The following is a 13,829-nucleotide window of genomic DNA, read 5'->3' as shown; positions in this document are numbered from 1 at the left end:
TCTCCTCCTACCCAATGATCCAACAACAAAGACTGAAACCCAGTTCTTCAGTCAAGGTTTTCAATTTGGGTAAATGAATGTGCTCCAGTTCTGTTGGCTTAGGGCTGATAAGAGTGATATCCAGAATAGTGGTAAATGGATCTTTGTGGGTATCTTACCTTACCAAGGCACCTATTTTTCTTCTTCTTCTTCTTCTTCTTGTTGTTGTTAGCATTATCAGTAATAATAAACAGCTTTATAGACCTGTTCCCAGTGGTCGATCTCTGGGACAGCGTTGCAGTGGTTTTAGAGTAATGGGGTGGGGTGACCAGGCTTCAAAACTCACTTGGCCATGAGGCTGCTCACTGGGTGACCTTAAGCCACTTGCTGTTTCCTTAGTTGGACTAGGTGATCCTTGGGGGTCCCTGCTATTCTAAAGTTCTATGATATCTCACAAGGTTGCTATGAGAATAAAATGAGGGCGAGAGGGGGAAGGGGAGTCATGTTTGTAATTATTGATATGCTTTAAACAGATGTTAGATATGTATATTGTTTTAATTCTATCAATATTTCAATTGTATTTTAATGACTGGTTTTTCTACATTTTTAGTGGTTCTTGTTTCTGTCTGTACAAAGCCTTGCGTCATGTCAGATAAAAAGGCAGGGCATAACATAATAATAATAATAATAATAATAATACAAGACAAAAACAGATTAAAAGACCAAAGGCATACTAAATACTATTTGGGAACATTTCTTATATTCAGCTCATACTGTATTGCATTATTTTGCTTGGTTGCAATGGATACTTTCCAAGCTATAAATTCTAGGATAATTTCATTAAGCAGCCCCAAAGCTGATGATTAATTTCACAAATAGCTTCATCACACAAAAACTGCAAACGTTTAGTCATCTCATTTGATTACAAACACTTGACATTAGTTCTGGGAAAATTTCACATGGCTTAGTTTTAAACTCTGTCTAGTCATTAAAAAATTACATTTCATCACTGGGGGTTTGCTGCCAACTTTAAACAAAGCCACATTTTGACTGGCCTATTAATTTTGAAAAGCCCATATTTCACCCAACATTTCAGTTATATTTGTTACATACTATAGCTAGAACAGGCTGTGAAACAGCTAAGAAAGAGGAATGTGATATCTGACAAGTGAATGAAAAGCAAATATTTTAAAACTACTTTTTAAAAGCAGCTTTACCCGTGTATTATTTAAATTTCCTTGTTTGTAAGAGCCTCATTTCCTCAAATTTACTCAAATTATTTAATGCGGTTGTACAAGTAAATATTTGCTGTGTCCCAAAGTGTAGCAAACAGAAGGATCAAATCAATTAAATTTGATTTGTTTTGTTTTATACTGTTAGGAGCCAGATTCAATAAAAACACTGTCCAATTCTCTTCCACAGTAGCCAGTCCAAGGTCACACAGGACAAAAAGGGTTTATTTAATTTAGTTCCAGATGATTTGTGAAAAGCAAATGCTAATTTGCCTTTAACTCCTGCTTTCTTTAATCCCACACCGCATGGCTGGGGAGATGCTCCAAATAAGTGTGAACATAAAAGTAATCTGAAAAGGCCTCGCCGCTTACACTGTGAAATGGTCAGATCCTGTAACTAAGTTAGATTGAATTGAAAAGTCAAAGTAGAATAATCTTCTTAACTAGGATAGATTTAGCAGACTGTGGAACTCTACCTCAAACCCAAACCACAGAGTTCTTGTTAGGTCAAAACCAAATATTTCCATTTGAAGCTCACTGAATTTAGCTGATTCACAAAATTCCAATCTGCACACTAAAAGTCTTTCCCTCCACATCAATAGTGCCTGATAGGTAATTATCTAACAATAAAATATAAATAATAATAATAATAATAGGTAATTATCTAACAGTATTTTACCATGTCTAAAAGAAATTATGAAACCTGAAATTACCAAATAAAGGTGGAAATGCTTGATACTACAACTATCTCTGCTGTGAATCCTGGAAGACCTACTTCCTGCCTTGCAGGTCTTTTCCCACCTGGCCTAGGAGGGCAGGGCCCCAATTGACTCCAGCTAGGAACGCTGAGGCTGCTGAACTGATTCTTGGGCTGGGGTGTTTGTGGGGTTGTTGCTGTTGATTTTTGTATCTTTGGTTCAGATTTTGTGATTTATGTGGAAATTGTTTACTTTGGTGAAATATTCTTTAATGTTCTATTTATTGTTTAAGACTAGTTTTGTTAAGTTGTAGCTATGTATTTTTATCATGTTGTAAGCTGCCTTGAGCATGATTTCAACTGTTGAAAGGTGGAATACACATAATATTGTGTGTGTGTGTGTGTGTGTGTGTGTACAACCCGGTCCTGTGTTTGTTCAGCTCTATTGGGATTTACTCAGAAATAAATATCACAGAAATTTAGTCTAGGGGGTGGTTTTATGTGTGTGGTTACAAGCACATGTTTGTTATCACAGAATCCTAGAAAGGGATCCCCAAGGGTCATCTAGTCCAAACCTCTGCAAAGTGTCCATTATATGTATGCCATGTATATATTATATGGATCCATTATATGTTTAATGTGTACATGCCAAACACCATATTGTATGAAGTATCCCTAATGGTTCTTAGTAGAATGCTGCATTGATTTAAACTCTCAGACACAGCTTTATTGTGGTCAATAGACCCCCCAAATACACAGTACTAAACTGAAGAAGAATCAGTTTTGGAATATTATTCCATATGCAAATTCAGATGAAGGAGGAGGGGAGTTTCTGCTATAAAGATAAAACTCACACTGTGCTCACACTGAAATCTATTTTCTAAAATCTATTTTTTTTTATTTTTATCACTTCCTGTCACTGCTTTATGATGTAACGTATAAGGACAATTACAATTATGACTACTAAGAATAGGGCAGATGTGATCCAGCACCAAACATTTACCCCAGAGCGATCTGAGTCAATACATTTGCCATTTAATTAGCATAACACTGTCATTAGTTTCCCCTATGGTAGTTAAGAAATGGGGCCTTTTCAGATGGAAGGACTGCCCTATTTAGATAGCATTTTCATACTGGAAAAAAGCATGCAAATTGAACGTTGATCACGATGATGACTGCACATAGTACTATTCTGTTACGTGCACTGGGGAACTGTGGCTAATGCCTTACAGTGCCAGTACACATGAAACAAAAAATGTACAAGCAATCAACATGCCCTTTTTCTGTAAGTGCCCCCTAATTAGAACATCAATCATGTTTGAAGTGGTTTTCAGATTCTAATGTTGATCCTGGGAAATCTGTCCTGTCAGCAGAAACCTTGACTATGAAGGTTGTCTGTTATGCCTTTGCTGACTTACTCCCTTAAGAACAAAATCCCATGTGTTGCCTACCTGGTTTTTAAAAAATATAGTAGCTATGATCCATGCACATGAAGTATATGAAGAGGTGGTAGAAAATATGTTGTAAAACCTATAAAAGTTTCATATTCTGGCCCCTGATGTCTTTTGTTCTTTAAAACAGGGTATAAATACCTAAGCAAAGAAATAGTTCCTATATCACAGCAGCCTTCAACTTGTTCAGACCCAGGACCTACCTATAACCCAAACATGTATCTGGGGAACCTTTTCATAATTTTGTGCAATGTATTTGCAGCTGTGACCCACTTTAGATGAGGTCATGACCTGATAGTGGGGCCCCCGACTGATTAGTGGAAGACCAGCACTATATAGTAACAGCATTCGTCTATTCTATGCCTTCCTCACAAACTAAAGCTGAGTCAGTTACCATGGCTAGTTTTACTAACAAGGCTTCAACCTGTAGTTTAGAATGTCTATTGAACCTATATAATGGTTCTGTTGGAGAGAGACTGGCCCTAAGCATTTCCTTGCAGTAAAGACTAAATTAAAAAATTATCCGTGTTTTTTGTTAGTCATAAATTAATACTGGCTTCATAAAAATTCCAAGCACCATCATGCATATACACATGCCACTCAGTTCATTCCCAGGCCCCAAAATGTAATCAAGAGAGAAAGGTTATCAAATAAGCCTAGAGAAAAACAAATACCACTTGAGCAGATATTTTGCTTCATGTTAATAATGTTAATAATGTTGTCAGAATTGTACATGGAAGTAGTATCTTAACAAAGACCCACTTTCTTCTGTGTGCTGGCCATTTGCTCTCACGTGATTCTTGCAGAACAAAGAATTTGTAGTTCCCTAAACAATGTTGCACTGGAATCCATTATTCATGTTGACTGATTTCACCACGTATTTCCATTTCAAAGCAAACCTCTATAGTGTAACAATTTTTTTATTAAAACAATTTGCAGGATCTTATTGACAAAGCCACCAATGCATGAATAAGCCTATGACTCAACACTTGAGAGTCATGCTCTCAGCTTAACAAGCTGGAGAGAATTCACTTGACAAAAACAAATGCCTGGTTTGCAGTCCGCTTAACACAGAAATTTGCAGCAATTTCTCCACCTTTTTCATGGGTTCATGATACAGCCAATCACGTGATGAGCCATAAGGCTACATACTGGCATGCCCTGTGCTCCCTGCCCATTTCAAAGCTCACACCTTTCTTTCTTTTTTGCCTGATGAGAAAGCGGGCCAGTATTTAAGCATAGAAAGTCGTGCTGAAAAGGTAAAACCTAGAAGAATGGCAGAGCGTAAGAGACAGACGGCATGGAGTAATGACATGTGAATGACATTTACTGCAACATGGTGGTATAGCGGTCAAGACGGGACAGGACAGGACAGGCATTTGCAGTGTGAGAGGAAAATTAGAAAAGGAGACAGAAGCACTAGCCTTATAGTCAGTTAAACTGACACAGTAAGACACACGTTAATGCAGCCTTAGTATAGGTAAATTCAGAATCCTAGCCTTTGTACTATAAGAATGCAGAGAACTCTGTTCATCCTCTTCCGTGTCCCAGTCTTTGTTGCAGAGATAGCATGATATACATTTAAAAAACAAAACAAAAGTAAAGCAGTGATAGTAACCTTTGACTATCTCTGTACATTATTTGAAATGAAGCAATAATCTCATAATGCTCTTGACGTTGCTTTCCATTAGCAAATAGCCCGTTTAAAAAGGCAATCTTATGGTAATTCCGTCAACTAAATAAATCTTTTTAAATGAACACAAACGGATAATCATCACTCCCAGAGGTCAGCTTGCAGGATATAAAATGTGCAGTAAAAAAGGTTTGTTGTTGTTTTGCTAAAGGGCTTGGCTTGATTTCATTCATTAAAATTTGAACAGCATAAACCCATGTGCAACTGCATGATCCACAATAAAAGCTCGCTTCAAGGCAACATCATCATTCACCGCCAATGTATCGTATTAACAAGAACAATTTCTGTGGGATCAGGCATCCCACCATTAACAACCAAAGAAAAGGAAACATGCACAACTGACAATACCCAGGTGCATCACTGAGTCCACATAGTACTGATTTTGTCTTGAAAATATGTGGATCAAAATCACCTTTATTTTTATTTTGTAGACTGCACACTACTGAATTTCTGTTTCCTGCTCTTACTGAACTAGTTCGTGAAGTTAGACCTGCTCTAAAATACTTTGGTTTTACCTTTAGCTAAGGAAGTATATTTTAAGAGCAACCTGTACCTCAGATCAGCATGGGGGTGGGGGCTAGGTTGCTGTGGAAGTACATATTTGATCACAGGTGCCACCTTGCCCCCGTGATTGAGGGGCCGGAGCTGTATGACATCAGCACGCCATGCGCTCATGCCCTGTGGTGTGTTGACGTCTTGTGCAGGCGCCCCACAGCTTGCACACGTGACGCAAACATGCCCTGCGGCTTGCGCATGTGATGTGAGCACACCCCACAATGTACACATACAGCCACCACAGAACTTTGTGGGGGCTCAGCCCCCTCTGTGAGGGCCTGGGGGGCCACCTCCCCAAAAACTTTCAATAAAGGGGCTGAGCCACTGGGCAGCTCCCAACATATATAAAATCATAATAAAACATTAAACATTGAAAAATATTCCTGTATAGGGCTGCCTTCAGATGGCTCCAACATTTCTCCAGTGACAATAGGGACGTCCTGAGGAAAAGTGGAACATTCTGGGATCAAATCAGAAACTGGGAAGGCTTCTCTAAATCAGGGACATCCCTAGAAAATAGGGACACTCGGAGGGTCTGGGATTGATGCTGGCTACCACTGACAGAGATAAAGCAGTAGCTTCCACTTGCCTGTGCTTCCAGTAGGTGAAATGGAGACCTCCACAATGGTGGAGCACAGGGCACCTGGACATCACCACCACTTCCTAATTCAATCCTGTGCGGTGGATCAAGAGTTTATGATTGCTCTGTACCTGTCTATGACTGATATAATGCCAAAAAGCATTCCTGGAGCCAAATCAGACACATCTGGGCAGCTGTGTTTATTCATCTATCTGCCACACTCACTTCTGAAGTGAGGTACAGTGTGCACACAGGTGGTGGGAGCTGAACGCTCCTGCCTTATCTCATGGCATTCTGTCACTCAAAGCTCCTTCCTCATCCCTGCCATCCCAACATGTCTAGCTCACTTCCTATAGCAGATGGGCTGGTCAAATGGTGCCTGCAGTGATAAAGCATGGGTAGGCGATAAGCCAGAAGGGGTTTAACTTCCCCCACCTGTGCATAAGATTTGTTGTAAAAATTAGTAGCTCCCCCCCCCCCCCCAGTTTAGACAGGAACACATATACAAATAACAATCGTGGCTACCAATCAGGTCTAGTATCACCCTAAAATAGCTGTGTAGAAAAAAAAGCATTTCCCTTTTCCTTCTTTGGGGTCATGTAGGAAGCAGGAGAGAAACATTGCATGAATGGAACTGCAATATGTACTGGATGCAATTCTGTATTTTTAAACATTATTTGTTAAAAAGAGTGGGGCATCTCAATATGTAGGCCATCACAAAGAGTGTATACTGCCTTCTTTTAATCACATCACGGCAAAGGATTTTACGTTTATTTTTTGTTCAGATTTATGATCCATGATGGATTCTCTGGACCTGATACCATCTATCCATTAGGATTACACAATGCCACATGTCACTTTGTCAGGCAGGCATGTTTCAGTGAATTTCATTTCGTATTTTCAAATGGCATTAATGAATACAAAATGCCAGCTATGACAATCCACGACTCAATTCCTATAAAATCCTCAGATAAGGACTTTAAACAATATTAAGCAATTAATCAAAAGAAGGGGAGATATTGCCAAACGGTAACACTAATACATGGTTGGGCTTGCAAAAAGTAAACATTCTGTGTTTTCTCCTGCCACCCCAAGGGAAAAAGAGGTCATATATTTTTCCTTACTCCTTTTGAACCAGAAAGCCAGGAGATGGTTTCACAGGGAACCATAGTCATTTCAAATTGTATGTCTTGCATATTCTAAACTAATTCAAGAAAGGAAAAACACACAAAGATCCTGACGTTGCATTATATTTGCACCTTCCACAGCTCATTTTTGAGGCACAAAAAGCTTTTGTCATGATGTAATTGTTAGTATTTGAGATGTCACTGAAGCCTTTGTTTGTTTTGCTGCAATAAACTAACATGGCTTCCCCTCTGGAAGTTGATACTCAGGAGCCAGAGAAGAACAGTAGCAATGGAAAGGTAGAGAATTCATATTCCTTCCTCCTGCTTTTTTATCACTAATATTCAGCTCAATAAGGGCAGAGGCTTCTTTCTGTCCTTGATTTTGTAGTGATTGCTTCATTGTTCTTGTGTACTTTCAGCTTTCTATTATAAAGGTTATGCTCGTGGATTCCCACATATTAGATGTGCCTTCACGTTGAATAAAAAGATAACAGACAAGTATTTTGAGCAGATGGCAGACTTTTTCACCCCTCTTGTGAATAGTGCATAAACTCGTGTATCCCAGTGTTTCATGCAGCCTTTCTATTCAAAGGACTATGGGAACAAGGCTGAGGGAGCCACACAACTGAGCGCCTTCTGCAATCCCAAAGTGATTGTTTGAGGAGGGCAAAGAAATGAGTCAGGTGTCACTGTGGTCTGTTGAATAGTGCTTTGAATCTCTGATAAATGGTGTGTTGTGGAGTTACTGTGGTTGCTACCACAGCAACTTTGACATATGCCATCTTGCTAGGACTTACACTGCCATTAGATTTCCACACAGACTCAACACATTCGAAGTAGGTGAGGGCGGAGAGTTACAAAACCTTTCAATTGATGTAAAAGGTAAAGATAAAGGACCCCTGACAGTTCAGTCGCCAACGACTCTGGGGTTGCAGCGCTCATCTCGCTTTGCTGGCCGAGGGAGCCCACGTTTGTCCGCAGACAGTTTTTCCGGGTCATGTGGCCAGCATGACTAAGCCGCTTCTGGCAAAACCAAAGCAGCGCACGGAAACGCCATTTACCTTCCCACTGGAGCAGTACCTATTTATCTACTTGCACTTTGACATGCTTTTGAACTGCTAGGTTGGCAGGAGCTAGGACCGAGCAATGGGAGCTCACCCCGTCCTGGGATTCAAACCACCGACTTTCCAACCGGCAAGCCCTAGGCTCAGTGGTTTAGACCACAGCACCACCCGCGTTCCTTACAATTGATGTAGTACCATGCTTTTGTTCAATAACTGAACATAATATTTAAAATATTATCTTTTCCCAATTTGATTTTTTTAAAGAAAAGAAATCACAACACAGTTTCACCAAGTACTAGTGCTGAAAGCTGCTAGATGCACTTTGGGGTTTTGCACTTAAAAAGAAAAAGCTAACAACCCTGTGAAAGGGAAACAATTTCTGGGATAAGCACAAAATGTTGTCTTTTGTCTTAAAATGGGTTTGTTAAACTTTAAATATGCTACCCACACAATATACAGTATAATTGCAGTATTAACCCTCCTGCGTTATCAACATCATGCAGCAAACTTGAATCTCATGGGTTTTTCATGAGAAATGATAGAAAATCCTTATCAATTATTCAAGAGCTATTTTTCGGCACAGGACTGAAAAATTCAAAAATGAAAGAAAATAGCTCTTTTTACACCTCACCCACACATGCTAAATCATTCATTGTCTACCAACAGACAACACTATAGCATATAATACACAGATAGTGATCTAGGTTGCACCATTCTTACTCATATTTGCTAAGGCAAAACAATCAAACGAACCACATACTATTATGAAAAACTTATTATCTAATTAGCTGAAATATTGCTGTGTGCTCTTTGTAGAAACTGCTACAACTCAGGTCAACTTCAAATAAAAATAATATACATCCATTTGTTTAACTATAAGCAAATAAACCAAATGAATAAAATGACTAGACCTAAAAATACATGCCTATTCATTTATTTTCCAACAGAGTTGCTAAAATCAAGGCATCCTCTTAAGTTTTCATTTTTTTTCTGAAAAGAACAATGCTAACTGGCAAATGGCAACCCAATCATGTACAAGCTTAATGAGAAGCAAGCCCTGATTAATTCAGTAGCATTTATTTCTAACAAGTAAGCAGTCAGCATAAGCAGAGCAATACCATAGAAGTGGCCAAAATTAAGGAAGTTGATTAGTAGGGTTGTATCCAATGTTAGAGGGACGCGGGTGGCGCTGTGGGTAAAACCTCAGCGCCTAGGACTTGCCAATCGCATGGTTGGCAGTTCGAATCCCCGCGGCGGGGTGAGCTCCCGTCTTTCGGTCCCAGCTCCTGCCCACCTAGCAGTTCGAAAGCACCCTTAAGTGCAAGTAGATAAATAGGTACCGCTTTATAGCGGGAAGGTAAACGGCGTTTCCGTGTGCTGCGCTGGTGCTGGCTCACCAGAGCAGCTTCGTCACGCTAGCCATGTGACCCGGAAGTGTCTTCGACAGCGCTGGCTCCCGGCCTCTTAAGTGAGATGGCCGCACAACCCTAGAGTCGGACATGACTGGCCCGTACGGGCAGGGGTATCTTTACCTTTATCCAATGTTAGCTCTACTCTTATGTTCACTCATACCAAAATTTCTGGACATGACTTAGGTACATTAAGTAACTTAGTTGGATAATGCCTTTAATTGGTAATCAGCTAGACTGGAAGTGAAAATGGACTGCCAGTAAATCCTATTTCAACAGTAATCACTCCTTCCACAGTCCCTTTTGCCTTAGCTGGTAACTGAAGGAACGCTAGGAGACATATAGGTGGAACTACCTAGTGGCCAGATTTGGCCCTGCCTCTTCTGATTGTTGGACCCTAGGATAGATGGTACTTCCCATAATCCATGATACTCAATGTTTTTGCAGAATTAATTGGATAGAGACATCTAATGGAAGCTTCAGGCCAGGGATGCCATTTCAGGTTTCATCAGGAAGGGACAACATTAATCCTTGTCTTAAACATAATGGAGATGATTGTTTGTTCCTCCCCCAAACTAAATAGCACCCTCGCTTCAGGCATGGAATACAAAGAGAAGTCATATGTATATTGTACTTAGACACAGAATGTTCATTCTCTTGGAATGACCTGTAAAAGAAATGACTCTAAGCTCCATGTGGTGGGCAACACATAAAAGACTATTTCCCATAACATTGTAGTTACAGTCTGTGGCATCAGCTTTGCTTGAAGTCAATGGATTAAGCATATGTAATTTAGCATATGTGTATTTCAAGAATGAGAACTTCAGAGGAAACTCTTGTTTAAGGTACATGTATGCATCCAGAATAATTTGTTAAACCCCAAACTATCTTTTATAATATAAAACTGGAATAATACTATACACCTTCCTATTCTTTTCAAATTTCTGAATCACAATGACCTCCCATCTGGTTCCATCAATCTGGCCATAAATTAATTATAGCAGATGCACTGATCCCTGTGGCCCAGTTCTGAAGGTTGGGGTTGAAGAAGAAATTGGTCAGAGCACGCTATACTTAAGCCTTCCATTCCCCACCCCCAGTTATCCACATATCTAAGAGTGGTAGTTCTTAGAAATGGTGCACTTTGGCATAATACACATAGCATAACACAGAACGTATAATTTAATCATTTTGTGTGGTAACCTTGTACATATAAATATAGATTCATATGAGTGTGAATTATACGGGTGAATTATTAAGTAATCAGGGGATATGCCTATTTAAAAAATAGCCTAGTCAAGGTTCACATCATCATTCTGACAGTTAAATAATTCCATTAGTTTGCCTATACATTATAATCATGTTAGACTGAGTTAGTCGGTACTTGAGGGCAGTTTTGGAAGTTACCTTGTTCTGGATGTTATGTTCCTTAGTTAAATATATGTTTGTGTTTTTAACTGCTTTTCCCATTGTACTTCTGGGACTTAATTCTAAGTAGAAATGCTTGTTTGTTTGTTAAATTTGTATACCGCCCTTTACCTATAGTTCTCAGGGCAGTTGACTACCAAAAAATACAAGATAAAAAACAGAAAATACATAATAAAGACAAGAACAACATCTGTAAGATTGTATAGGATATTCAAAGTTGGCATGTAGCCTGACGGCATAAGCCTGGGTTCTCAGATGCAAGTCAAATGAGAATAATAATAATAATTTATTATTTATGCCCCACCCATCTGGCTGAGTTTCCCCAGCCACTCTGGGCGGCTACCAATCGAGAACTACCAGTTGTGTTCAAGAAATCATATAGACTCCATACCAGTATACATTTAAGTGGGAAGCAAGTAATGTCCTCCTGCTCTATTTTCACCAAGCTATTTTGAAGGGAAATAGATGAACATGCAGTGCACATCTTTCTCTTGCAATATTCACTCACTGGCAGTTCTTCCCATGTCGTCCTTGCTGTTTGTGGTTGCAACTGTTTGCAGCAGGTTTGGGACTACTTATGGACATGTATGCAAAATCTGTCAGCACCCTCAGCAACTTATTTAGGGTTTAAGTGAACCTTGCGGAATAAACACTTTAGTACCAACTGAAAGTCAGCAGCAGCATTGAATTGCCCAGTGTATGGGTTTCTCCTGGAGATTTGTTAAGCAAAACAGAGGCAAGGCACAACCTCTACCCAAGGAATCACAGGCTTGGGAGCTGTCTCTAGCTGGCCTTCAGATTCTTTCCAAGCTGCAACCCTACTCCCAGGCTAGTTAGTTAGTTATTTATAATTGATATATCACCAACTTGTATAATATAGCAGGTGATATACAGCAGTACAGTGGTGCCCCGCAAGACGAATGCCTCGCAAGACGGAAAACCAGCTAGACGAAAGGGTTTTCCGTTTTTCAATGCGCTTTGCAGGACAAATTTCTCTATGGGCTTGCTTCGCAAGACGAAAATGTCTTGCGATTCTTGCAAATTTTTTTCGCTCCCCACACCCTTTTTCTAAGGCACTAAGCTGCTAATAGCCTTTTAGCAGCTAATCCACTAATCCCTTAAGCCTTTAATAGCCGCTAATAGCCGCTAAACCGCTAATAGCGCTAATCTGCTAATAGGGTTGCTTTGCAAGATGAAAAAACCGCTAGACGAAGAGACTCGCGGAACGGATTCTTTTCGTCTTGCGAGGTACCACTGTATAATACAACCACCTTGAGTCCAGGACTAGGAAAAAGGTGGGATATAAATAAATATTAACAGCAGCAGCAGCAGTAGAGGCAAAACAGTACAGCTGTGCCTATTAGCAGCCCTAGTACATGCTCTCATTGAGTGTTTTCATCAGCTGAAATGTATCTCTGATTTGTGATAAAGCCTCTTGTTTGAATAGATAAAGGGTGGAGAGGTGTGTGGTAGGGTTGTCATATTTCAAAAAATTAAAATCCGGAGCTTGTTTTGTTTCGGCTAAAAAATAATAGTAACACTTCAGATATGGGCTGCCATATGCCCAGATTTTCTGATTTCTAAAAAATCCACCCAGATGCTATTTTCGGAGGACAAATCCCATATACGTCTGAGAAACTTCAGATGTATGGCAGCTCTATGTGTGGTGTGCCATTTACTGGTAAAAGCCGAAGCTGTTGCTCCACCCACTTTTGCCTACCATGGGCAAGCAGACTTCAAACAGTTGTCTACGAGAATACAACATGGTAATGGAATAATGGTGGCATACCTAATTGTCGATCTCTGCTGAAATGACTTGTCATGACCATAAATTGAAACACACATTTGGGAACAGTTAATGGCCATTCACAAGGAAAAACCTAAGTTATTTTTTGCATGTATTAGTGGTATGTGCTGGGAGGGGCTGTTATATTACAAGAATTTCAAAAGGAAATTTTAGTGGATTGGATTTTTAGCATGGGGACTTCTGTGTTGTGCATGGGTTAGATTGGCAAAGCCATACATATTAATAAACCTCCAGAAAAACAAATTTGTCCAACTTAAACTCAAGGTTACAAGTAGCAGTCAGTGACTGGGGGGGATACACCATTTAAGAAACTAAAATGTTCAGCCGTGGACATGGTTCTGTAAGTTGCTGTTGTTGTTTTTAATGAAAGACTGAATATATTTACTGCAAAATGCGTGCAGTCTTGGGCAAACTATTATGGCAAATATTTGCTTTCTGCTATGCTAAGAAATACCAGGGGACTTAAGTGTGCCTGTTTGAACACTGCTGTAAGACAGAACGAATTTAATCAGAAAGAGAGGTTTGACATAGGACAGCAATCCTATGTCCACTGATTTAAGAGTAAGGTTTAGTGAGAAAAGAGGGACTTATGCCCAAGTAAACAGGAATAGGATTGGGTTATAAAAGGATTTTGAAAGTAACCCTGCCATGTGATCATGCTCTTGGGAAGTAATAAAGATTTTGCTTGTCTTTGGTATCTCCAGAACAGTTATCTTTGCTGAACACCAAATTGTATTATCTGAGATTATAAATCTCTCCAGACCAAAGCCTTTGTTTACTTTTCTTCTATTTCTGTGCATAGAGTGC

The 13,829-nt window shown here is 39.6% G+C and overlaps 1 protein-coding gene across 6 annotated transcripts in view; it reads right to left on the bottom strand.

Annotated features, from left to right (window-relative positions):
• Nucleotides 1-13,829, bottom strand: part of NCKAP5 (NCK associated protein 5) — a 588,547-nt gene that overhangs the window by 401,850 nt on the left and 172,868 nt on the right. Inside the window, exon 1 of one of the 6 annotated variants that reach the window (XM_083404710.1) lies at nucleotides 159-194. The exons of the other annotated variants lie outside the window; for them this stretch is intronic. The gene's annotated coding sequence lies outside the window, so the exon portion shown is untranslated. Of the gene's footprint in view, nucleotides 1-158; nucleotides 195-13,829 lie in introns of those variants that run through there. 6 annotated transcript variants of the gene reach the window in all.

This window comes from Podarcis tiliguerta (assembly GCF_965153285.1).
Source record: "Podarcis tiliguerta genome assembly, chromosome: 1".
NCBI classification, from domain to species: domain Eukaryota; kingdom Metazoa; phylum Chordata; class Lepidosauria; order Squamata; family Lacertidae; genus Podarcis; species Podarcis tiliguerta.
The sequence above is the reverse complement of the archived record's forward strand: the minus strand, read 5'-3'. Positions and strand labels throughout refer to the sequence as shown.